The sequence below is a fragment of the Oncorhynchus mykiss genome, chromosome 9 (genome assembly GCF_057628025.1).
Source record: "Oncorhynchus mykiss isolate SJ-2025 chromosome 9, ASM5762802v1, whole genome shotgun sequence".
Lineage (NCBI taxonomy): Eukaryota > Metazoa > Chordata > Actinopteri > Salmoniformes > Salmonidae > Oncorhynchus > Oncorhynchus mykiss.
In genome coordinates this window covers 11,374,027-11,402,008 of record NC_143030.1, presented here as the reverse complement: position 1 = coordinate 11,402,008, position 27,982 = coordinate 11,374,027, and the positions used below count along the sequence as shown (strand labels likewise).

The window sequence follows — 27,982 nt, the reverse complement described above, 5'->3', positions numbered from 1 at the left end:
AGTAGATAGTCTAGTTCTCTGCTGGGTTAGTGGATAGTCTAGTTCCCTGCTGGGTTAGTGGATAGTCTAGTTCCCTGCTGGGTTAGTATATAGTCTAGTTCTCTGCTGGGTTAGTGGATAGTCTAGTTCTCTGCTGGGTTAGTAGATAGTCTAGTTCTCTGCTGGGTTAGTAGATAGTCTAGTTCTCTGTTGGGTTAGTAGATAGTCTAGTTCCCTGCTGGGTTAGTAGATAGTCTAGTTCTCTGCTGGGTTAGTAGATAGTCTAGTTCTCTGCTGGGTTAGTGGATAGTCTAGTTCTCTGTTGGGTTAGTAGATAGTCTAGTTCCCTGCTGGGTTAGTATATAGTCTAGTTCTCTGCTGGGTTAGTGGATAGTCTAGTTCTCTGCTGGGTTAGTAGATAGTCTAGTTCTCTGCTGGGTTAGTAGATAGTCTAGTTCTCTGTTGGGTTAGTAGATAGTCTAGTTCCCTGCTGGGTTAGTAGATAGTCTAGTTCTCTGCTGGGTTAGTAGATAGTCTAGTTCTCTGCTGGGTTAGTGGATAGTCTAGTTCTCTGTTGGGTTAGTAGATAGTCTAGTTCCCTGCTGGGTTAGTAGATAGTCTAGTTCTCTGCTGGGTTAGTATATAGTCTAGTTCCCTGATGGGTTAGTATATAGTCTAGTTCTCTGCTGGGTTAGTGGATAGTCTAGTTCTCTGCTGGGTTAGTATATAGTCTAGTTCTCTGCTGGGTTAGTAGATAGTCTAGTTCTCTGCTGGGTTAGTAGATAGTCTAGTTCCCTGCTGGGTTAGTAGATAGTCTAGTTCTCTGCTGGGTTAGTAGATAGTCTAGTTCTCTGCTGGGTTAGTAGATAGTCTAGTTCCCTGCTGGGTTAGTATATAGTCTAGTTCTCTGCTGGGTTAGTAGATAGTCTAGTTCTCTGCTGGGTTAGTAGATAGTCTAGTTCACTGCTGGGTTAGTATATAGTCTAGTTCTCTGCTGGGTTAGTATATAGTCTAGTTCCCTGCTGGGTTAGTAGATAGTCTAGTTCCCTGCTGGGTTAGTAGATAGTCTAGTTCTCTGCTGGGTTAGTAGATAGTCTAGTTCTCTGCTGGGTTAGTAGATAGTCTAGTTCTCTGCTGGGTTAGTAGATAGTCTAGTTCTCTGCTGGGTTAGTAGATAGTCTAGTTCTCTGCTGGGTTAGTAGATAGTCTAGTTCTCTGCTGGGTTAGTGGATAGTCTAGTTCACTGCTGGGTTAGTGGATAGTCTAGTTCTCTGTTGGGTTAGTATATAGTCTAGTTCCCTGCTGGTTTAGTGGATAGTCTAGTTCTCTGCTGGGTTAGTAGATAGTTCAGTTCTCTGCTGGGTTAGTGGATGTAGGGCAGGTAGTTTGTGATGCGTTGTGCAGACCTCAGCCACGCTCAAGGTATTATTATTTATTTATTTCACCTTTATTTAACCAGGTAGGCTAGTTGAGAACAAGTTCTCATTTGCAACTGCGACCTGGCCAAGATAAAGCATAGCAGTGTGAACAGACAACAACACAGAGTTACACATGGAGTAAACAATAAACAAGTCAATAACACAGTAGAAAAAAATAAAAAATAAGTCTATATACATCATATCATAACCGCTATTGATAAAAGACAGTACTGTGCAGCCGTCTTCATCGACCTTGCCAAGGCTTTCGACTCTGTCAATCACCGTATTCTTATCGGCAGACTCAACAGCCTTGGTTTCTCAAATGACTGCCTCGCCTGGTTCACCAACTACTTCTTAGATAGAGTTCAGTGTGTCAAATCGGAGGGCCTGTTGTCCGGACATCTGGCAGTCTCTATGGGTGTACCACAGGGTTCAATTCTCGGGCCGACTCTTTTCTCTGTAAATATTAACGATGTCGCTCTAGCTGCGGGTAATTCCCTGATCCACCTCTATGCAGACGACACCATTCTGTATACATATGGCCCTTCCTTGGACACTGTGTTAACAAACCTCCAAACGAGCTTCAATGCCATTCAACACTCCTTCCGTGGCCTCCATCTGCTCTTAAACGCTAGTCAAACTAAATGCATGCTTTTCAACCGATCGCTGCCCGCATCCGCCCGCCCGACTAGCATCACTACTCTGGACGGTTCTGACTTAGAATATGTGGACAATTACAAATACCTAGGTGTCTGGCTAGACTGTACTCTCCTTCCAGACTCATATTAAACATCTCCAATCCAAAATTAAATCTAGAATCGGCTTCCTATTTCGCAACAAAGACTCCTTCGCTCACACCGCCAAACATACCCTCGTAAAACTGACTATCCTACCGATCCTCGACTTCGGCGATGTCATTTACAAAATAGCCTCCAACACTCTACTCAGCAAACTGGATGCAGTCTATCACAATGCCATCTGTTTTGTCACCAAAGCCCCAAAAACTACCCACCACTGCGACCTGTATGCTCTCGTCGGCTGGCCCTCGCTACATATTCGTCGCCAGACCCACTGGCTCCAGGTCATCTATAAGTCTTTGCTAGGTAAAGCTCCGCCTTTTCTCAGCTCACTGGTCACCATAGCAGCACCCACCTGTAGAATGCACTCCAGCAGGTATATTTCCCCGGTCATCCCCAAAGCCAACACTTCCTTAGGCCGCCTTTCCTTCCAGTTCTCTGCTGCCAATGACTGGAACGAATTGCAAAAATCGCTGAAGTTTGAGACTTATATCTCCCTCACTAACTTTAAGCATCAGCTATCTGAGCAGCTAACTGACCACTGCAGCTGTACACAGCCCATCTGTAAATAGCCCATCCAATCTACCTACCTCATCCCCATATTGTTTTTATTTACTTTATTTACTTTTTTGCTCTTTTGCACACCAGTATTTCTACTTGCGCATCATCATCTGCATATCTATCACTCCAGTGTTAATCTGCTAAATTGTCATTACTTCGCTACAATGGCCTATTTATTGCCTTTACCTCCTTACTACATTTGCACTGTACGTTTGTTTATTCCATGTGTTGTTGTTTGTGTCACACTGCTTTGCTTTATCTTGGCCAGGTCACAGTTGTAAATGAGAACTTGTTCTCAACTGGCCTACCTGGTTAAATAAAGGTTAAATAAATACATAAATAATGTATAATATGCAATCAATGTCAATCGCTCATGGCTCATTGAAGAGAAGAGATTGACTTCATCACTACTTGTTTTTGTAAGAAGTATTGACATGTTGAATGCACTGTTTGTCTGTTTAAACTACTGAAACACAGCTCGGACACTCATGCATACCCCACAAGACATGCCACCAGAGGTCTCTTCACAGTCCCCAAGTCCAGAACAGACTATGGGAGGCTCACAGTACGACACGGGTACAAACACACACATACAAACACACATAACATACACACTATACACACACGTCACCTGGATTGAGTGCTTCAGTAGACGTAGTAGACGGAAATCTGTTGTAAAATTTATTTTAATGTTTACATTTTTTTATTTTTAATGTCTATTACTGCCTTAAATTTTGTTGGACCCCAGAAAGAGTAACTGCTGCCCGGGGATCCACAATAAATACAAATGCAAATTTACTATCAGTAACTTGACATAAAACAGTCGAAAACTACATTTCGAAGTTGCACCATGTGTATTCTACCATTCTAACTCGCAACAGTAAGTTAAGACCCCGAATGAGTTTTTTAAAAATGTATACATTTTTATTTATTGATCCGAGGGCCTTCAAAAGGTGGGCCGCCAGTTGCCTAACCTACATGGTAATTATGACAACTTCCGGAGGATGTCCTCCAACTATTCAAAGCTTTTGCAGCATTTGGGTTTTCGAACTTAATGTTTGTGTCGAGTTAGTGCCACTTATTTCAATTTGCCTTGCTAACTTTAGTAGCAAGTAGCTAGCCAGATAGGTAGCCATTCTGGTGGTGAAAAATGCACTCTGGTAGCTAACGCTAACGACCACGTAGTTTGATTTTTTTTGTTGAAGTACCCCTTTCATTGCCAACATCACATTCAAACTTCTGGGGAAAAGCTGCATCGATCATGTAATGGACAAAGGTCTGTGTATTCAAACTGAGGTAAAGAAAGAGATGAAACAGAGAAAGAAAGAGAGAGAGAGAGAGAGGGTGGAGAGAGAGAGAGGGTGGAGAGAGAGAGAGAGAGAGAGAGAGAGCGAGAGAGAGCGAGCGAGAGAGAGGGTGGAGAGAGAGGGGGGGTGGAGAGAGAGAGGGGGTGGAGAGAGAGAGTGGAGAGAGAGAGGGTGGAGAGAGAGAGAGGGTGGAGAGAGAGAGAGAGAGGGTGGAGAGAGAGAGAGAGAGAGAGAGGGTGGAGAGAGAGAGAGGGTGGAGAGAGAGAGAGAGACAACTAGAAGCTAATAAGAAACAGAAATACTGCATTTCTGGGATTTTAGGGGCCAAGTTGCTTCCTCATTGTAAATAAAGTCTTGTTGTAAGACGAAGCAAGGTGGCACAATGTGAGGGAAAGTTCCACTAACAAGGGCAACTACAAGGAGCTTGCTGAACATATCGCAGTTTCTACTGTGTTCTCTGGGATGTCGAAATCAATTCAGAATGATACTAACTCATTCTTAGCTATTTTGTTTGTGTTGTGTTATTGTTTTTTGTCTTCCCAGTCAAATCATGTCCTGCCCTCAGTGGAAGAGTTGAGCTCTTATCCCACACTATCCATCCATGATGAGCCTGTCCTGCACTGAACTCTCTGAACACCTCAGCCCCTGTCCTGCAGTGAACTCTCTGAACACCTCAGCCCCTGTCCTGCAACTGAACTCTCTGAACACCTCAACCCCTGTCCTGCAACTGAACTCTCTGAACACCTCAACCCCTGTCCTGCACTGAAGTCTCTGAACACCTCAGCCCCTGTCCTGCAACTGAACTCTCTGAACTCCTTATGCCTTCATTCAATCTCTGCTGTGATCCCTTCCCAACACTGTGCAAGTAGCCCTCTCATTCCCCTTCCCCATAATCCCTCTGTTCCTCTCTCTCTCTCTTCTCTCCCCCATCTCTTCTCTCACTCTTCTCTCTCCCTCTCCTCCCACTCTTCTCCCTCCCTCTCGCCCCTCTGTTCCTCGCTCTCTCCCCCTCTCTCTCTTCCTCCCTCGCTCTTCTCTCTCCCCTCTGTTCCTCTCTCCCCTGTTCCTCTCTCCCCTGTTCCTCTCCCCCCCCTCTCCCCTCTGTTCCTCTCTCCCCCTCTCCCCCCGGTTCCTCTCTCCCCTGTTTCTCTCTCCCCTCTGTCCCTCTCTCCCCTCTGTCCCTCTCTCCCCCCCTCCCCTCACTCTCAGATGAAAACCAGAGTGTGAGAGTCACATAAAGGGTTAGGGGTTCTTATTTAGGAACTGCCTTTCACTGTGCCAGATTTAACTGGGTCCACAAAGACCTACACACACACACCACACACACACACACACCACACACACACACACACACACACACACATGCACACAGCTTTCTTGGAGTTCCCGTCTCTTGTTCTCATACAATGGGATTAATGGTTGCTCTCTCTCTTTTCTCTCCTTCTTTCTCTCTTTTCACTCCTTTCAAGTGGGCAGGCGACCAATCCAATTCATGTAGTAGAGGGCGGGAGAGAGGGAGGAGGTGGAGGGGAGTGGATTAGTCGTCCCAATCTACTAATTGGAATGTATGGGCTTCATCCCAAATGCTGCCCTATTCAATATCTAGTGCACTACTCTTGACCAGATCCCTATGGACCCTCGTCGGAAGTAGTTCACTAAATAGGGAATAGAGTGCCATTTGGAAAACACACAGTATATAGTATTGTATTGTAGTTCAGGAGGGAGACTCTATTCAACCTGTTCTTTTGTGTGAAACATGCATGGGGAGAATTTGATAAAGAAATTGAGATATCTTATGATGGAGATAAAGAGAGGTAAAGAAAGAGATGGAGGATGAAACAGAGAAAGAAAGAGAGAGAGAGAGGGTGGAGAGAGAGAGAGTGGAGAGAGAGATAGGGTGGAGAGAGAGAGAGTGGAGAGAGAGAGAGGGTGGAGAGAGAGAGGGTGGAGAGAGAGAGCGGAAGAGAAGGGGACAGAGGCAGCAGCCCCAGAAATGGATCCAATCCCCAGAGGGTAGTGAGGTCATCACAAAAAACTCGCACACACATACACAGTCTCTTTTTCTCTCACAGACACACACACACACACTGAACGCAACGCTAGCGACCTGTTACCACGGATACAAATCAAATCAACGTTTAATTGTCACGTACACAGATACTATTGTAGGTGCTGTCAAAGGCTTGTGTTTCTAGCTCCAACAGTGCAGTAGTACCCTAGCAATACAACACAATACACACATAATACATCAAGTTTTAAAAAATGAAGAAATGAAGAAATATCAGAATGCGTAATGTCAGAGTTCCCGGAATGTTTTCTATATGTAAATAATGGTGTGTATTGACACTATAGACAGTATGTTTATAGAGAAGGTGTGTACAACAGTAGTTATATAGGATGACTTAAACACAGTGTTTACATATGAAGTGGGTTAAACAGTATGTAAACATTATTATTGTGACCCGTTGTTCGTATGTACATAGGGCAGCAGTCTCTAAGGTGCCGGGTGTCGGGTGGTAGCCGGCTAGTAACAGTGACTAAGGTTCAGTGCAGGGTACTGGGCAGAACCCTGTTAGTGGTAACTGTTTAACAGTCTGATGGCCTTGAGATAGAAGCTGTTTCTCAGTCTCTCGGTCCCAGCTTTGATGCACCTGTACTGACCTCGCCTTCTGGATGATAGCGGGATGAACAGGCCGTGGCTCGGGTGGCTGAAATCCTTGATGATCTTCTTGGCCTTCCTGTGACATCGGGTGCTGTAGGTGTCCTGGAGGGCAGGTAGTTTGCCCCCGATGATGTGTTGGGCAGACCGCACCACCCTCTGGAGAGCACTGCGGTTGCAGACAGTGCAATTGCCGTACCAGGCGGCGATACAGACTGACAGGATGCTCTCCACTGCAGCCCTGTCGATGTGGATGGGAGCATGCTGCCTCTGCTGTCTCCTGTAGTCCAACGATCAGCTCCTACGTTTTGTTGACGTTGAAGGAGAGGTTATTTTCCTGGCACCACTCTGCCAGGGCCCTCATCTCCTCCCTGTAGTCTGTCTCGTCGTTGTTGGTAATCAGGCCTACCACTGTTGCGTCGTCACAGAACATGATGATTGTGTTGGAACAGGGAGTACAGGAGGGGGTTGAGCACGCACCCCTGTGGTGGCCAACATGTTGAGGATCAGCGTAGTGGGGGACGGGACACTATTAACACCTAGTGGTGAAGGAGAGAGGGAGGCACTATTAACACCTAGTGGTGAAGGAGAGAGGGAGACACTATTAACACCTAGTGGTGAAGGAGAGAGGGAGACACTATTAACACCTAGTGGTGAAGGAGAGAGGGAGACACTATTAACACCTAGTGGTGAAGGAGAGAGGGAGACACTATTAACACCTAGTGGTGAAGGAGAGAGGGAGGCACTATTAACACCTAGTGGTGAAGGAGATGGGAGGACACTATTAACACCTAGTGGTGAAGGAGATTGAGGGACACTATTAACACCTAGTGGTGAAGGAGAGAGGGGGACACTATTAACACCTAGTGGTGAAGGAGAGGGAGGGACACTATTAACACCTAGTGGTGAAGGAGATTGAGGGACACTATTAACACCTAGTGGTGAAGGAGGGGGGAGATACTATTAACACCTAGTGGTGAAGGAGAGAGGGAGGGACACTATTAACACCTAGTGGTGAAGGAGAGGGAGACACTATTAACACCTAGTGGTGAAGGAGAGAGGGAGGGACACTATTAACACCTAGTGGTGAAGGAGAGGGAGGGACACTATTAACACCTAGTGGTGAAGGAGAGGGAGACACTATTAACACCTAGTGGTGAAGGAGAGAGGGAGGGACACTATTAACACCTAGTGGTGAAGGAGAGAGGGAGGGACACTATTAACACCTAGTGGTGAAGGAGGGGAGGACACTATTAACACCTAGTGGTGAAGGGGGGGCATTGAGAGAGAGAGAGAGAGGGGGGGGGATAAACAAAGGTGGGAGTGAGAGAGGGAGGGGATAGGGAGAGAATGCTCACAAAGAATTCTGTCTCTGGAATTGTTGTGTTGAAGTGGCAACTTCCAGGGTTCTACTGTTCTGAAGATGACATAATAGACTGCTACCCCCCATCTGACTCACACACACACACACACACACACACACACACACACACACACACACACACACACACACCTTAAGCTGCACCCTCCACCCTTTCCTTCCTCTGGCTGGGGAAAGGGACAGCCAGCACCTCAAAATGTAAAGACCACAAAGTCTGTTATAGTGGCACCTCAAAATGTAAAGACCACAAAGTCTGTTATAGTGGCACCCCAAAATGTAAAGACCACAAAGTCTGTTATAGTGGCACCCCAAAATGGCCCATAGGACACCATCTAGGGAATAGGGTGCCATATTGGACAGACAGTGAGTTGTTCCTTCAGTGGAGGACAATGCATTGACAAAGATTGTAATTCAAGTTGTCAACACATCAAAATGTCATTTCTGTAGGACGTTGTTATATTGTGTTGTTATTATAAGGCTTTATAAGAAGGGAAATTGGAGCGTTATCGTATCTTTGTTTGTCCTTGTGCTACACGGTGTCAAAAAGAAGAGATAAGAAAACATCCACGTGTGTGTGTGTGTGTGTGTGTGTGTGTGTGTGTGTGTGTGTGTGTGTGTGTGTGTGTGTGTGTGTGTGTGTGTGTAGCAAAGGCTACAGATGTAGGGTCTTAATTTGAGTCCGTTTGCTACAGCAGAAAATGTTTCAGAACAGGACATGGCTGGTGTGTCAGGTCAGAGAAAGAGGCCACCAGAGAATGACTGGTAATTATGGTGTTGAATTTGGCTGCAGAGAGAGAATGAGAATGAGATAATTCACACAGGGAGACAGACAGACTGACAGACAGACAGACACACAGAGACAAACAGACAGACAGACAGACAGACAGACAGACAGACAGACAGACAGACAGAGACAAACAGACAGACAGACAGACAGACAGACAGACAGACAGACAGACAGACAGACAGACAGACAGACAGACAGAGGGCGCACAACATCAGCCATCAAACACCAGAAGCAAACTGAACCAAAGCAAGCCACTGAACTATTCAACATTGATATTGGTTCTGTTCCAATACTCAGTAAACAATTAGCCTTCTTCCTTTTCCTGCCTTGAGTACATTAAATACTGGGCAAGTGATGGATAGGAAGGAAGAAAAACATTTCCCAAGGTTAACCGTAAAGCATGAAAACAAGGTCAACGCACATTCTAGATATGGGCTGCCTGTCCCCTAGCCTCAGGCCCTGCTACACCTGGATGTGATTCTGGCTGTGTTTGGAAGAGAATCTTGGTCCAGGTTGTGGTTGACCTGCTGTGGAGCAACTGAACAAGGTCCAACACTCTGTGGAACTGAACAAGAGTTTAAGAAGATTCCTCAGTATACAGTGGCTGTGACTCTGGACCCTGGTACAGCACATCCCAGACTCATCCTGTCTGAAGATGGGAAACTAGTGAGACTTGGAAACACATGACAGAATCTCCCTGACAACCCAGAGAGGTTTAAATATACGACCTGTGTCCTGGGAAAGGAGGGCTTCTCCTCAGGGAGATTCTACTATGAGGTGCAGGTGGGTAAGAAGACTAAATGGGTATTAGGAGTGGCCAGAGAGTCCATCAACAGGAAGGGGCTGATTTACCTGAACCCTGGAAAATGGATACTGGACTGTGTGGCTGAGGAGATGGAGAGTACAGGGTTCTCGCTGTCCTCTCTGTCCTCCTCTCTCTCTGTCAGAAGCCCCAGAAGGTGGGGGTGTGTGTGGATTATGAGGAGGGTCTGGTCTCCTTCTATGATGTGGAGGCCAGGTCTCTGATCTACTCCTTCACCGGTCAGACCTTCACTGAGAAACTCTATCCATACTTCAATCCAGGCCATAATGATGGTGGTAAAAAACTCAACCCCATTGGTCATCACACCTGTCAATCAAACAGTTAAATCGTTTGAATTCATTCATGACAACGGGTCTAAATGTATTTATCAGACTGTGTTTTGTAGTTTGGCCAAATCTGGAAAGTATAGAATATTTGGATGTATTTTTACCTACAACCCTTACAATCCAATGAATACAACGATTCTGTATTTTTATTATAATTTTTTTTTTTTTTAATCTGATGACCAAAATATCTCATTCCAAAAACAGGGGCATTAATATGGAGTTGGTCCCCCCTTTGCTGCTATAACAGCCTCCACTCTTCTGGAAAGGCTTTTGTGAAGGAGAAGTCTATCACTGGCCACAGGCAGCACACAGCAATCAGGCTGGCTTTGTCGTGCCTGTCCAGAATGGCGCGTTGATATAGTGAAAATGTGTTATATTGTATTATGAAAAACCGATTGGCGAAAGGTTCAATGAAGATAATTCATGATATGTTTGGCTTGAGTGGAAAACGTAGGCTTTAAAGTTGGAAATGGCTTAATTAATGAATGAGTTTGGTATGTTCTGATGGGAGGGGCTTCCCCTACAAAAGAAGCCTCTCTTTCAGTTCAGAGAGGGCGGGACCGTTTTGATTGAGCTGTGTCAGTATTGTTCTTCTTCCGGAATCATGACGTAAAATTAAAATTAAAATTACGCAAACAAAACTAAAATTATGTTAATTTAAATTATGTAAATTAAATACAATTTATGTAAATAAAATTGCCATTATGTAAATAAAAGTACAAAAGTACTTTTGAGGCTGCGCCATTGTTTTATTTGTTAGAAGTTTTTCAGTTTAGAAAAATATTGATATTGATTGATAGGCAGCTTAATTAAACTTCTTCAAATCAACCATTATTAAACACATATACAATTGCGAACAATTGTGGGCAATACTATACAATTGTGAACAACCATCCACAACAACCACAATCTGTTGCAAATAGCTAAACCAGAGAGAGCAGCAATGTGATTCAAATCAAGGCCCTATGTAAAACCTATAATGGGCCTAAGTGATTTCCGTGTCACAGGTAGGCCACACCACTGCTGTCTTACCTTCAAACGTTTATTCAAGTTGAACAATCTTTGGATGCCGACAACAGTCGCACCATTGGAAGACATAGCTTGGACTGTAGCCTATCAAAGCCTAGTATTCCCGCTCGTTTCCTGTGCTACATCAAATGCATTTGATGTGTCAACATAGTGGTTTCTGAATTCTGGTCAGACTCGCTCAGGCGGAAACAAACTTAAATTTGCGCATTTTTTCAACTAAAAAGATATAAAGCAAAATATCTATAATCTGATTACAATATTGTTGCTGATCATGTAAAAGATGACATTGTTGTTGTAATCTGTTACTCCCCAAACCCTGGTACCAAGCCGTTAGCTCGTTAGTGTGTCGGGTACTACCAGAGTACATAAGAGGAGATTACCGTGACTCAATGGTCACGTGGATATTTACTGCGGACATGACTCATGACTGCCGGTAAAACGGTCACCATCCCTATTTAGCTATTCTTCTACCATAAACTTCCCCAGGCTTACCCGTATTAGGGCTGGCTTTCGGGTTAAACGAGCAGTGTGTCAAGAAGCAGTGTGACTTGGCAGGATCGTGTTTCGGAGAAGGCATGGCTCTCGACCATAGGGAGGTTGCAGCGATGGGACAAGACTAACTACCAATTGGATATCACGAAATTGGGGAGAAAAAGTTTTTAAAAATCTAAAATAATAATCGAAGTAAACAAACAGTGGACTCTAATCAAATCAAATCAAATTGTATGAGTCACATACACATGTTATGAGTCACATACACATGGTTAGCAGATGTTATGAGTCACATACACATGGTTAGCAGATGTTATGAGTCACATACACATGGTTAGCAGATGTTATGAGTCACATACACATGGTTAGCAGATGTTATGAGTCACATACACATGGTTAGCAGATGTTATGAGTCACATACACATGGTTAGCAGATGTTATGAGTCACATACACATGGTTAGCAGATGTTATTAGTCACATACACATGGTTAGCAGATGTTATTAGTCACATACACATGGTTAGCAGATGTTATTAGTCACATACACATGTTATGAGTCACATACACATGGTTAGCAGATGTTATGAGTCACATACACATGGTTAGCAGATGTTATTAGTCACATACACATGGTTAGCAGATGTTATTAGTCACATACACATGTTATGAGTCACATACACATGGTTAGCAGATGTTATTAGTCACATACACATGGTTAGCAGATGTTATTAGTCACATACACATGGTTAGCAGATGTTATTGGTCACATACACATGTTATGAGTCACATACACATGGTTAGCAGATGTTATTGGTCACATACACATGGTTAGCAGATGTTATTAGTCACATACACATGGTTAGCAGATGTTATTAGTCACATACACATGGTTAGCAGATGTTATTAGTCACATACACATGTTATGAGTCACATACACATGGTTAGCAGATGTTATTAGTCACATACACATGGTTAGCAGATGTTATGGTCACATACACATGTTTAGCAGATGTTATTAGTCACATACACATGTTTAGCAGATGTTATTGGTCACATACACGTGTTTAGCAGATGTTATTGGTCACATACACATGGTTAGCAGATGTTATTGGTCACATACACGTGTTTAGCAGATGTTATTGGTCACATACACGTGTTTAGCAGATGTTATTGGTCACATACACATGGTTAGCAGATGTTATTAGTCACATACACATGTTATGAGTCACATACACATGGTTAGCAGATGTTATTAGTCACATACACATGGTTAGCAGATGTTATTAGTCACATACACATGTTATGAGTCACATACACATGGTTAGCAGATGTTATTAGTCACATACACATGGTTAGCAGATGTTATGGTCACATACACATGTTTAGCAGATGTTATTAGTCACATACACATGTTTAGCAGATGTTATTGGTCACATACACGTGTTTAGCAGATGTTATTGGTCACATACACATGGTTAGCAGATGTTATTAGTCACATACACATGGTTAGCAGATGTTATTGGTCACATACACGTGTTTAGCAGATGTTATTGGTCACATACACATATTTAGCAGATGTTATGGTCACATACACATATTTAGCAGATGTTATTGGTCACATACACATATTTAGCAGATGTTATTGGTCACATACACGTGTTTAGCAGATGTTATTGGTCACATACACATGGTTAGCAGATGTTATTAGTCACATACACATGGTTAGCAGATGTTATTAGTCACATACACATGGTTAGCAGATGTTATTGCGGGTGTAGAGAAATGCGTGTGTTTCTAGCTCCAACTACAGTAGTATCTAACAATTCACAACAATACTCACAAATCTAAAAGTAAAATAAATATCATATGTAAATATTAGGACTAACAATGTCAGACTTGCATTGACTAAAATACAGTAGAATAGAATACAGTATATACATATGAAATGAGTAGAACAGTATGTAAACACTATTAAAGTGGCCAGTGATTCCATGTCTATGTACAGTTGAAATCGGAAGTTTACATACACTTAGGTTGGAGTCATTAAAACTCGTTTTTCAACCACTCCACACATTTCTTGTTAACAAACTACAGTTTTGGCAAGTCGGTTAGTACATCTACTTTGTGCATGACAAGTAATTTTTACAACATTTGTTTACAGACAGATTATTTCACTTATAATTCACTGTTTCACAATTCCAGTGGGTCAGAAGTTTGCATACACTAAGTAGACTGTGCCTTTAAACAGCTTGGAAAATTCCAGACAGTGATGTCATGGCTTTAGAAGCTTCTGATAGGCTAATTGACATAATTTGAGTCAATTGGAGGTGTACCTGTGGATTTCAAGGCCTACCTTCAAACTCAGTGCCTCTTTGCTTGACATCATGGGAAAATCAAAAGAAATCAGCCAAGACCAAAATATTGTAGACCTCCACAAGTCTGGTTCATCCTTGGGAGCAATTTCCAAACGCCTGAAGGCACCACGTTCATCTGTACAAACAATAGTATGCAAGTATAAACACCATGGGACCACGCAGCCGTCATACCGCTCAGGAAGGAGACGCGTTCTGTCTCCTAGAGATGAACGTACTTTGGTGCGAAAAGTGCAAATCCATCCCAGAACAACAGCAAAGGACCTTGTGACGATGCTGGAGGACACAGGAACAAAAGTATCTATATCCACATTAAAACGAGTCCTATATCGACATAACCTGAAAGGCCGCTTAGCAAGGAAGAAGCCACTGCTCCAAAACCGCCATAAAAAAGCCAGACTGCGGTTTGCAACTGCACATGGGGACAAAGATCATACTTTTTTGGATAAATGTCCTCTGGTCTGATGAAACAAAAATAGAACTGTTTGGCTATAATAACCATCATTATGTTTGGAGGATGCGTGCCCCCGGTGATGCGTGCCCCCGGTGATGCGTGCCCCCTATTTCCGTGCTTTCAGGGACAACGATGCAATTCTCCAGAAAATGGGCATAGCTTCACAACGTTTTCAGATTTTAAGAAAATACAAGAGTGTAAACAAATGCAAAATTTCTTGCTTTAGCTAATTATGACTAATGTTAAGAAAATGTTGAGAAATGTAATATAAAAGTAATTACTTTTCAAATAAGTTACTTTAAATATTATGTTGGCTGACAATCTGTTAGCTACGCGAACCACATAGCGTATCGTTAGCTTGTATGTAGCGGTATGTTAGCTAGCTAGCTAATGTTATTTGGCTTTGCCAGTATATTAACTATATGCTACAGTATCTAACTAACTACCCAACGTTAGGCTTATGAGCTGTTGGTAGCTAATCTTTTTAAACCGGATTAATGTAACTTGCCACAGGTTTATCTAAAAAAAAAAAAGTGACTATTTTCATTTTTAGAAACTAATTCCAGTTAACAGGAAAGAGACGTGACAGTGAAGGAGTTTGAATAAGTAGCTGATTTGCCGGGAATGTTATCTAAGATGAACAATCACATGCATATAGACTGGTGATTATGTCAAGACCGTTATGTTACTGCAGCTTAGATGATCTTGCTCATTAGCATTCGTGATCATTCTCATTCGTGATCATTAGCATTCGTGATCATTAGCATTCGTGATCATTAGCATTCATGATCATTAGCATAAAAAAAATAGGAGAACCTCAAACAAAAGTATAACGTATATTTATTTTGTATAGGCATAGGCAAGTGTCTCAATATCTTCACAATGTCCAGGTTGTATGGTGAGTGCAGCATTTCTCAGCTGTTTGTGTCCCCAACTTCTTTCTTTTAGGATTTGAAGTGTCCCTAAACTGGGTACGGAGGGAGGGGAGAACGCGCTACTACACCGACTGTTGTCATTGGCTCATCCAGCCAGGAGGTAGTGGTGTTTTCTGGGAAAGTGCAGGAGCAGAGGGAGAGAGAGGGAGGGAGAGAGAGGGAGAGAGAGGGAGAGAGAGGGAGGGGAGGGAGAGAGAGGGAGGGAGGGTGAGAGAGGGGAGGGAGGGAGGGAGAGAGAGGGGAGAGAGGGGAGGGAGGGAGGGACAGAGAGTGGGAGAGAGAGAGAGAGAGAGAGAGAGAGAGAGAGAGAGAGAGGGAGAGAGAGAGAATGGGGAGGGAGAGAGGGAGAGGGAGGGGGAGAGAGAATGGGGAGGGAGAGAGACAGAGAGAGAGAGAGAGAGAGGGAGAGAATATGGAGGGAGAGAGAGGGAGAGGGAGGGAGGGAGGGAGGGAGGGAGGGAGGGAGGGAGGGAGGGAGGGAGGGAGGGAGGGAGGGAGGGAGGGAGGGAGGGAGGGAGGGAGGGAGGGAGGGAGGTAACCCTCAAAGACAGGCCAGCTCTCATGATGAGTAGAGAGAGACATGAAGAGAGAGAAAGACAGGCCAGCTCTCATGATGAGTAGAGAGAGACATGAAGAGAGAGAAAGACAGGCCAGCTCTCATGATGAGTAGAGAGAGAGATGAAGAGAGAGATGAAGAGAGAGAAAGACAGGCCAGCTCTCATGATGAGTAGAGAGAGAGATGAAGAGAGAGAAAGACAGGCCAGCTCTCATGATGAGTAGAGAGAGACATGAAGAGAGAGAAAGACAGGCCAGCTCTCATGATGAGTAGAGAGAGACATGAAGAGAGAGAAAGACAGGCCAGCTCTCATGATGAGTAGAGAGAGAGATGAAGAGAGAGAAAGACAGGCCAGCTCTCATGATGAGTAGAGAGAGAGATGAAGAGAGAGAAAGACAGGCCAGCTCTCATGATGAGTAGAGAGAGAGATGAAGAGAGAGAAAGACAGGCCAGCTCTCATGATGAGTAGAGAGATGAAGAGAGAGAAAGACAGGCCAGCTCTCATGATGAGTAGAGGGACATGACGATGCAATACAAAGAGAGAAGAGAGATGAGGAGAACAGAAAGAGAAATGAGGAGAACAGAAAGAGAGATGAGGAGAACAGAAAGAGAAATGAGGAGAACAGAAAGAGAGATGAGGAGAACAGAAAGAGAGATGAAAACAGAAAGAGAGATGAGGAGAACAGAAAGAGAGATGAGGAGAACAGAAAGAGAGATGAGGAGAACAGAAAGAGAGATGAGGAGAACAGAAAGAGAGATGAGGAGAACAGAAAGAGAAATGAGGAGAACAGAAAGAGAGATGAGGAGAACAGAAAGAGAGATGAGGAGAACAGAAAGAGAGATGAGGAGAACAGAAAGAGAGATGAGGAGAACAGAAAGATAAATAAGGAGAACAGAAAGAGAGATGAGGAGAACAGAAAGAGAAATGAGGAGAACAGAAAGAGAGATGAGGAGAACAGAAAGAGAGATGAGGAGAACAGAAAGAGAGATGAGGAGAACAGAAAGAGAGATGAGGAGAACAGAAAGAGAAATGAGGAGAACAGAAAGAGAGATGAGGAGAACAGTAAGAGAGATGAGGAGAACAGAAAGACAGATGAGGAGAACAGAAAGAGAGATGAGGAGAACAGAAAGACAGATGAGGAGAACCATAAGCAGGAGGAGCAGAAAGAGGAGGAGTACCAGAGGATGATGGATGAGGAGAATAGACGACGAGAACAGACGGAGAGACAAGGACAGAGGGAGGATGAACTGTTCAGGTGGTTTGGAAGCTTTTTGTTGACAAAAAGTAATGTTTATCTGTTGCTCATCCACTCTTGGATTATTGATATGCTTTAATATTTGCCAGTGACAAGTTCCAAAAGAGTTATCAATATCTCAATATCAATATCCTAATATTAATATCAATAGCCACCGTGCTTCTACACCTGCATTGCTTGCTGTTTGGGGTTTTAGGCTGGGTTTCTGTACAGCACTTTGAGACATCAGCTGATGTACGAAGGGCTATATACATACATTTGATTTGATTTGATCTCAGTCATTATTTGAGTTCCAGACCTGGGTCCAATAACCATTTGTTTTCTTTCAAACCAATTTGAGCACTTGATCGACTCTGCCCATAAATGCCAGATCTAATTTAAAAATACATGTTTTTTGGGGGTGAAATGAAATGAGAACATTTCATGAAGTGGGTTTTTATATATACAAATGGAAGGTCCACACACAGCTTGATACTATTGTAAATTGTATTGACACAACCATAACGTTTTAGGCCATGAAACTCAGCACACAAACATCAGAATAGTATGATCTTTCAAATATGAACACCGGTATAAAAAGCAGAACAGTCAGTTATATAATAATAATAATAATAATAATGATAATAATAATAATAACAATGCTAATAATAATGATAATAATGGTAATGATAATGATAATAAATGATAATGATAATAACGATAATGATATTATTAATAATAATGATAATAATAATAATGATGCTAATGATAATAATAATGATGATAACAATAATAATAATAATAATGATGATAATAATAATAATGATAATAATGATAATGATGATAACGATAATGATATTGATAATGATAATAATGATAATGATGTTAATGATAATGATGATAATAATAATGATGACGGTAATAATAATGACAATAATAATGATAATGATAATAATGCTAATAATAATAATGTTGATAATAATAATGGTAATAATAATAATGATAATAATAATAATGATAATGATGATAATGATAATGATAATAATAACAATAATAATGATAATAATAATAATAATGATAATGATAATAATGATAATGATAATAATAATGATAATAATGATAATAATAATAATAACAATAATAATGATATTGATTAATTTAAGGATCATCAATGATGTTTTAAACAACAGGCCGTGTGAAGATACTGTGGGTTTCTTTCTACTGTTGGGGATTGCAGTGGTTGTGGTCACCTGGGGCGGGTTAGCGGGTGCTGTCCCGCGGGTGGTTCCCATCCTGCTGCTGGTCCAGGGCTCCATCTTCCTTCCCCTCCGCGGCCTCAGGCTTCACAGTGTCGTCGTTGCTGAGGCAGACGTTGTGCATCGCAGCAGGCCACCGCCTCAGGGACAAAAGTAGGGCTTAACCTCCAGGACGTTGTGCATCGCAGCATGCCACCGCCTCAGGGACAAAAGTAGGGCTTCACCTCCAGGACGTTGTGCAGCGCAGCAGGCCACCGCCTCAGGGACAAAAGTAGGGCTTCACCTCCAGGACGTTGTGCATCGCAGCAGGCCACCGCCTCAGGGACAAAAGTAAGGCTTAACCTCCAGGGCGTTGTGCATCGCAGCAGGCCACCGCCTCAGGGACAAAAGTAGGGCTTCACCTCCAGGACGTTGTGCAGCGCAGCAGGCCACCGCCTCAGGGACAAAAGTAGGGCTTCACCTCCAGGACGTTGTGCATCGCAGCAGGCCACCGCCTCAGGGACAAAAGTAAGGCTTAACCTCCAGGGCGTTGTGCATCGCAGCAGGCCACCGCCTCAGGGACAAAAGTAGGGCTTCACCTCCAGGACGTTGTGCAGCGCAGCAGGCCACCGCCTCAGGGACAAAAGTAGGGCTTCACCTCCAGGACGTTGTGCATCGCAGCAGGCCACCGCCTCAGGGACAAAAGTAAGGCTTAACCTCCAGGGCGTTGTGCATCGCAGCAGGCCACCGCCTCAGGGACAAAAGTAGGGCTTCACCTCCAGGACGTTGTGCATCGCAGCATGCCACCGCCTCAGGGACAAAAGTAGGGCTTCACCTCCAGGACGTTGTGCAGCGCAGCAGGCCACCGCCTCAGGGACAAAAGTAGGGCTTCACCTCCAGGGCGTTGTGCATCGCAGCAGGCCACCGCCTCAGGGACAAAAGTAGGGCTTCACCTCCAGGACGCCAGCGGGTTTTCATTATCCACCACATTCCTCTGCCTCGGAATGCTGTGCAATGTAGGTGTCCTCCACTGGCTGCCTGGGGACTCTGGCCGGGGACTCTGGCCGGGGACTCTGGCCGGGGACTCTGCCCGGGGACTCTGCCCGGGGACTCTGCCCGGGGACTCTGCCCGGGGACTCTGCCCGGGGACTCTGCCTGAAGCCATCGGTGGCACCAACAACCTGTTGGAATGCAGGGGACCATGTCAGTCTGGTGAATCTCTCGCCAACCTCTCTCGCCAATGCATTTCAGCTGGTGATGGAAAATGGATTACTCTCTTTGTGATCCCACCACTGACCCTGTAGATGACATCGTGCACTGAGGAAGAGGTCAGGGAGGAGTAAGAGGTGAGGGAGGAGTAAGAGGTGAGGGAGGAGGAAGAGGTGAGGGAGGAGGAAGAGGTCAGGGAGGAGGAGAGAGGTCAGGGAGGAGGAAGAGGTGAGGGAGGAGGAAGAGGTCAGGGAGGAGGAAGAGGTCAGGGAGGAGGAAGAGGTGAGGGAGGAGGAAGAGGTGAGGGAGGAGGAAGAGGTCAGGGAGAAGGAAGAGTTCAGGGAGAAGGAAGAGGTCAGGGAGGAGGAAGAGGTCTGCTGTGACTGAGTCTTATGAGGTTTCAGAGAAACTGTAGATGATACATGTGATCTGCATAACATCATGAGACAAAACCCAATAGCAATTGTACACGCCGCCTCCTCCCTAACCTCCTCCTCCCTGACCTCCTCCTCCTCCTCCTCCCTGACCTCCTCCTCCTCCCTGACCTCCTCCTCCTCCTCATCCCTGAACTCCTCCTCCTCCCTGACCTCCTCCTCCTCATCCCTGCAGACAGACACACACAAATAAGTGAGCAAGTCAGTCATCTGCAGTCACAGCATAGTCTTACCTCGTTGTTGATCGATATCCATTGAATTGTGTCCATTTTCAGTTGTAGAAAGACTTTTAAAAAGGGAGAAAGTGTCAAACATTGGAAAAGATAGACAGTGTCATCATAAAACAATGTCAATTTGACCTCCTGAGTGGCGCAGCGGTCTAAGGCCCTGCATCGTAGTTCTTGAGGCGTCACTACAGACCCGGGTTTGATCCCAGACTGTGTCACAACCGGCTGTGACCAGGAGTGCCCTAAGGCGGCGCACAATTGGCCCAACGTCATCTGGGTTAGGGGAGGGTTTGGCCCAGTGTCATCTGGGTTAGGGGAGGGTTTGGCCCAGTGTCATCTGGGTTAGGGGAGGGTTTGGCCCAGTGTCATCTGGGTTAGGGGAGGTTTGGCCCAGTGTCATCTGGGTTAGGGGGGGGGGTTTGGCCCAGTGTCATCTGATTTCGGGGGGGGTTTGGCCCAGTGTCATCTGGGTTAGGGGGGGTTTGGCCCAGTGTCATCTGGGTTAGGGGAGGGTTTGGCCCAGTGTCATCTGGGTTAGGGGGGGTTTGGCCCAACGTCATCTGGGTTAGGGGGGGTTTGGCCCAACGTCATCTGGGTTAGGGGGGGTTTGGCCCAACGTCACCTGGGTTAGGGGAGGGTTTGGCCGGGGAGGGGCTTTACATGGCTCATCGTACTCTAGCGACTCTGTGGCCCACCAGTTGAACTGTGTTTCCCCCGACACATTGGTGCAGCTGGTTGGCAGGTCATGCCCTCTTGTCTCCTCTCCTCTCCTTCCTCTTGTCTCCTCTCCTCTCCTTCCTCGTCTCCTCCCCTTTCCTGTCTCCTCTCTTCTCCCCTTCCTCTTGTCTCCTCCCCTCTCCTGTCTCCTCTCCTCTCCTTCCTCTTGTCTCCTCTCCTCTCCTTCCTCTTGTCTCCTCCCCTCTCCTGTCTCCTCTCTTGTCCCCTTCCTCTTGTCTCCTCCCCTCTCCTGTCTCCTCTCCCCTTCCTCTTGTCTCCTCCCCTCTCCTGTCTCCTCTCTTGTCCCTTCCTCTTGTCTCCTCCCCTCTCCTCTTGTCTCCTCCCCCCTTCCTCTTGTCTCTTTCCTCCCCTCTCCTCTTGTCTCCTCTCCTCTCCCCTTCCTCTTGTCTCCTCCCTTCTCCTGTCTCCACTCCTCTCCCCTTCCTCTTGTCTCCTCCCCTCTCCTGTCTCCTCTCTTGTCCCTTCCTCTTGTCTCCTCACCCCTTCCTCTTGTCTCCTCCCCCCTTCCTCTTGTCTCCTCTCCTCCCCCCTTCCTCTTGTCTCCTCTCCTCCCCCCTTCCTCTTGTCTCCTCCCCTCTCCTCTTGTCTCTTCTCCCCTTCCTCTTGTCTCCTCTCCTCCCCCTTCCTCTTGTCTCCTCTCCTCCCCCCTTCCTCCTCTCCTCTCCCCTTCCTCTTGTCTCCTCTCCTCCCCTCTCCTGTCTCCTCTCCCCTCTCCTCTTGTCTCCTCCCCTTTCCTGTCTCCTTCTCTTGTCCCTTCCTCTTGTCTCCTCCCCTCTCCTCTTGTCTCCTCCCCCCTTCCTCTTGTCTCCTTTCCTCTCCTCTTGTCTCCTCTCCTCTCCTCTTGTCTCCTCTCCTCTCCTCTTGTCTCGTCTCCTCTCCTCTTGTCTCCTCCCCTCTCCTCTTGTCTCCTCTCCTCTTGTCTCCTCTCCTCTTGTCTCCTCTCCTCTTGTCTCCTCTTATCTCCTCTCCTCTTATCTCCTCTCCTCTTATCTCCTCTCCTCTTGTCTCCTCTCCTCTCCTCTTGTCTCCTCTCCTCTCCTCTTGTCTCTCTCCTCTCTCATCTCCTCTCCTCTTGTCTCCTCTCTTCTTGTCTCCTCTCTTCTTGTCTCCTCTCCTCTTGTCTCCTCTCCTCTCCTCTTGTCTCCTCTCCTCTCCTCTTGTCTCCTCTCCTCTCCTCTTGTCTCCTCCCCTCTTGTCTCCTCTCCTCTCCTCTTGTCTCCTCCCCCCTTCCTCTTGTCTCCTCCCCCCTTCCTCTTGTCTCCTCCCCTCTCCTCTTGTCTCCTCCCCTCTCCCCTTCCTCTTGTCTCCTCTCCTCTCCCCTTCCTCTTGTCTCCTCTCCTCCCTCTCCTGTCTCCTCTCCCCTCTCCTCTTGTCTCCTCCCCTCTCCTGTCTCCTCTCTTCTCCCCGTCCTCTTGTCTCCTCCCCTCTCCTCTTGTCTCCTCCCCCCTTCCTCTTGTCTTCTCCCCTCTTCCCTTGTCTCCTCTCCTCTCTCCCTTGTCTCCTCTCCTCTCCCCTCTCTCTTATCTCCTCCCCCCTTCCTCTAGTCTCCTCCCCTCTCCCCTTGTCTCCTCTCCTCTCCCCTCTCCCCTTGTCTCCTCACCTCTCCCCTTCCTCTCCTCGTCCCCTTTTATCTTTTCCTCTTGTTTCCTCTCCTCTTTCCTTTCTCCCCTTGTCTCCTCTCCTCCTCCCTTTATATCCTCCCCTGTCCTCCTCTGCGTCCATTTCCATCTCATAGTGGACGCCTTACTGTATCCCAGGGAAACAGTTGCCAGGTGACCTTTTGACAGATGCTGGTAACACTTTCCCGGTTGCTTTCCAGGAAGCAGGTACAGCCGGGTCGGCCGGCGGACAGGAAGTTGAGAGGAGACCCAAGGGCTGTACTTCCTGTTTCACAAAACAATAACAGAGAGAAGAGACACACACGCAGAGTACACACACACACGCAGAGTACACACACACATAGTACACACACACACACAGAGTACACACACATTGTACACACACACACACAGAGTACACACACACAAAGAGTACACACACACACACACAGAGTACACACACAGAGAGAGAGAGTACACACACACACACAGAGTACACACACACAAAGAGTACACACACACACACACACAGAGTACACACACACACACAGAGAGTACACACACACACAGAGAGAGTACACACACACAAAGAGTACACACACACACACACAGAGAGAGTACACACACACAGAGAGAGAGTACACACACACACAGAGAGAGTACACACACACACACACACACACACACACACAGAGTACACACACACACACAGAGAGAGAGTACACACACACACACACACACACACACAGAGTACACACACACACACACAGAGTACACACACACACGCAGAGTACACACACACACACACACAGAGTACACACACACAAAGAGTACACACACACACACACACAGAGTACACACACACACACAGAGAGTACACACACACACACAGAGTACACACACACAGAGAGAGAGTACACACACACACACGCAGAGTACACACCACACAAAGAGTACACACACACACACACACAGAGTACACACACACACAGAGAGAGAGTACACACACACACACACACACACACACAGAGTACACACACACACACACAGAGTACACACACACACGCAGAGTACACACACACACACACACACAGAGTACACACACACAAAGAGTACACACACACACACACACAGAGTACACACACACACACAGAGAGTACACACACACACACAGAGAGAGTACACACACACAAAGAGTACACACACACACACACAGAGAGAGTACACACACACAGAGAGAGAGTACACACACACACAGAGAGAGTACACACACACAAAGAGTACACACACACACACACACAGAGTACACACACACACAGAGAGAGAGTACACACACACACACACACACACACACAGAGTACACACACACACACACAGAGTACACACACACACGCAGAGTACACACACACACACACACACAGAGTACACACACACAAAGAGTACACACACACACACACACAGAGTACACACACACACACAGAGAGTACACACACACACACAGAGTACACACACACAGAGAGAGAGTACACACACACACACGCAGAGTACACACACACAAAGAGTACACACACACACACACACACACAGAGTACACACACACACAGAGAGAGTACACACACACACGCAGAGTACACACACACACACAGAGTACACACACAGAGAGAGAGAGTACACACACACAGAGAGAGAGTACACACACACACACACACACACACACAGAGAGTACACACACACACACACACACACACAGAGAGTACACACACACACACACACACACACACAGAGAGTACACACACACACACACACACACAGAGAGTACACACACACACACACACACACACAGAGAGAGTACACACACACACACAGCTGTCCTTTTGAATGTCTCTTTTTGCTGTACTCACTGTCTTGAGTTCCACTATCACACAGGTAAGAGGTATTTTATTAAAGCCTGTATATGAGTGTATAACATTATACATGAAGACGTTTTACTGGTAGAAAAGGACCACCAGCTGGTCTGTCACTCACACATAGGCCTTATGGTAGGTGGTGTGTGTGTGTGTGTGTGTGTGCGTGTGCGTGTGTGCGCGTGCGTGCGTGCGTTTGTTTTGACAAAAGAGGGTAGGTGATTTGATAGTGGGACGGCATTATAGGAACAGTTGCTCAACTAGCGTCTGGGTCAACCTCTAACTTCCTTCACACTGGACACAGTGAAATAAAAATGGTATCCACGAGGTCATGTGACGCTGGAGGAAGTAGATCATTGGTCAAATCCCAAAGTATCCCTTTAACATGGAAACTGGATTTTCAGCCAGAAAGTGTTGCTGACTTGAATTAGAAAGTGAATCATTCAAATGACTTGAATTAGAAAGTGAATCATTCAAATGACTTGAATTAGAAAGTGAATCATTCAAATGACTTGAATTAGAAAGTGAATCATTCAAATGACTTGAATTAGAAAGTGAATCATTCAAATGACTTGAATTAGAAAGTGAATCATTCAAATGACTTGAATTAGAAAGTGAATCATTGAAATTAATGTATATTTGTCTTTACCTGTGTTGTTAAGGTACACTTGTATTGTGTTATCAGCACAGATTTGTCTGATAGATGATTTTTTGATTTATTGAGGAAAGTGTTTACTTGCTGTGTTGTGGTTGTTTTGTTTATTTACCTTAGAGGAATGTACCACTGTACTTTATTCATTTACCTTAGAGGAATGTACCACCTTGCTCATGATAAAAGGGATCTGCTAAATTACTAAAATGTCTTTTACATTTTTTTCTAAAGGCTTTCTAATGCAGTGTCACGTCGCATTGGTCTACCATTCTACTGTCACACTGTGAAGCCTTCTGGACAGAGACAGAGAGAGAGAGAAGAAAGAGAGAGAGAGACAGAGACATAGAGAGAGAGAGAGAGAGAAGAAAGAGGTAGGGAGAGAGAGAGAAGAAAGAGAGAGGGAGGGAGACAGAGAGAGAAGAAAGAGAGAGATTGAGAGAGAGAGAGAGAGAGAGAGAGAGAGAGAGAGAGAGAGAGAGAGAGAGAGAGAGAAGAAAGAGAGAGAGAGAGAGATAGAGGGAGCTGAGGTCTGGAAAGATCTTGTCTTGTTACACAGATTTTATCTGGGATTGGAAGACCTGCTGCATGTCACTCTGAATGTGGCTGCCATGTACCTCTCTCTTTCTCTCTCACACACACACACACTTACAAACTGAAGAAAGAAAGGAAGGATGTGCTGATCCCTCTAGTTTGACCTCTCACCTCCCTCCAGGTGGACCTCTCACCTCCCTCCAGGTGGGTCTCTCGCCTCCATCCAGGTTGACCGCTCACCTCCCTCCAGGTTAAACTCTCACCTCGCTCTTCGTTAAACTCTCACCTCCCTCTTCGTTAAACTCTCACCTCCCTCTTCGTTAAACTCTCACCTCCCTCTTCGTTAAACTCTCACCTCCCTCTTCGTTAAACTCTCACCTCCCTCTTCGTTAAACTCTCACCTCCCTCTTCGTTGAACTCTCACCTCCCTCTAGGTTGAACTCTCACCTCCCTCTAGGTTGAACTCTCACCTCCCTCTAGGTTAAACTCTCACCTCCCTCTAGGTTAAACTCTCACCTCCCTCTAGGTTAAACTCTCACCTCTAGGTTAAACTCTCACCTCTAGGTTAAACTCTCACCTCCCTCGAGGTTGAACTCTCACCTCCCTCGAGGTTGAACTCTCACCTCCCTCGAGGTTGAACTCTCACCTCCCTCGAGGTTGAACTCTCACCTCCCTCGAGGTTGAACTCTCACCTCTAGGTTAAACTCTCACCTCCCTCGAGGTTGAACTCTCACCTCCCTCGAGGTTGAACTCTCACCTCCCTCGAGGTTGAACTCTCACCTCCCTCGAGGTTAAACTCTTACCTCACTCGAGGTTAAACTCTTACCTCACTCGAGGTTAAACTCGTACCTCACTCGAGGTTAAACTCTTACCTCACTCGAGGTTAAACTCTTACCTCCCTCGAGGTTAAACTCTCACCTCCCTCTAGGTTGAACTCTCACCTCCCTCTAGGTTGAACTCTCACCTCCCTCTAGGTTGAACTCTCACCTCCCTCTTGGTTAAACTCTCACCTCCCTCCAGGTTAAACTCACCGTCCTCTTTCTCTCAGAGTCTGTCTGTCTGAGACAGAGCGAGAGAGAGAGAGAGACAATGAGGGAAAGATAGTGAGACAATGAGAGAGAGAGAGAGAGAGAGAGAATGAGGGAAAGAGAGAGTGAGACAATGAGAGAGACAGTGAGAGAGAGAGAGAGAGAGAGAGAGGATAATGAGGGAAGAGAGAGAGAGAAGAGAATGAGGGAAAGAGAGAGACAATGAGAGAGAGAGAGAGACAATTAGAGAGTGAGACAATGAGAGTGAGACAGTGAGAGAGAGAGAGACAGTGAGAGAGAGAGAGAAGAGAGAGAGAGAGAGAGAGAGAAGATAATGAGGGAAGTGTGAGAGAGAGAGAGAGAGAGACAATGAGAGAGTGAGACAATGAGAGAGAGACAGTGAGAGAGACAGTGAGAGAGAGAGAGAGAGAGAGAGAGAGAGAGAGAGAGAGAAGATAATGAGGGAAGAGAGAGAGAGAGAGAGAGAGAGAGAGAGAGAGAGAGAGAGAGAGAGAGACAATGAGGGAAAGAGAGAGAGAGTCAATGAGAGAGAAACAGTGAGAGAGAGACAGTAAGACAAGAGAGCGAAGAGAATGAGGGAAAGAGAGTGAGCGAAAACAAAAGAATGATAGCTTGGAAGACCGGATGTAGAAATATCAAGGGCACGATATGTTCAGAGAAGGAAAAGAAAAACGGACACACACATCACAGGAGGCTGCTGAGGGGACATAGTAATGACTGGAACGGAAATGGAAACCACGTGTTTGATACCATCCCATTGATTCCACTCCAGCCATTACTATGAGCCTGTTCTCCCCACCGGCCCACCTGTGAGACACATACTAGGAAAACCTTTCTGCTTGACTCCCTCTATTTGCTGTCTGAGCCAGATCTATAAGGTGTTAACCCAGTGTGTGTGTGTTAAACAAACAGGGGACAATTGTTCCTGATCCTACGTACAGCAGTACCAGGATCTCCTGATCAGTCACACGATGATCTCTACTTCTACTGTGTTGTGTTCCTCAGAGGGACTGCTGATTGGTCACACGGATCTCGTGGCCCCTGCTGATTGGTCACACGGATCTCATGGCCTCTGCTGATTGGTCACACGGATCTCATGGCCTCTGCTGATTGGTCACACGGATCTCATGGCCTCTGCTGATTGGTCACACAGATCTCATGGCCTCTAGTAGTGTGCACAGTGTTGTTTCCGTCAGACTGTCTGACCACCACTGTGACTGACCACCACTGTGACTGACCACCACTGTGACTGACCAATGACCATTGAGAATACGGATGGTGTGACTTTACACTG

At 45.6% G+C, this 27,982-nt stretch overlaps 1 pseudogene; it reads left to right on the top strand.

The window, feature by feature from the left end:
* The window catches only part of LOC118966157 (zinc-binding protein A33-like), a 40,499-nt pseudogene extending 25,148 nt beyond the window's left edge, over positions 1-15,351 (top strand).
* The last annotated feature ends 12,631 nt before the right edge of the window (positions 15,352-27,982 follow it).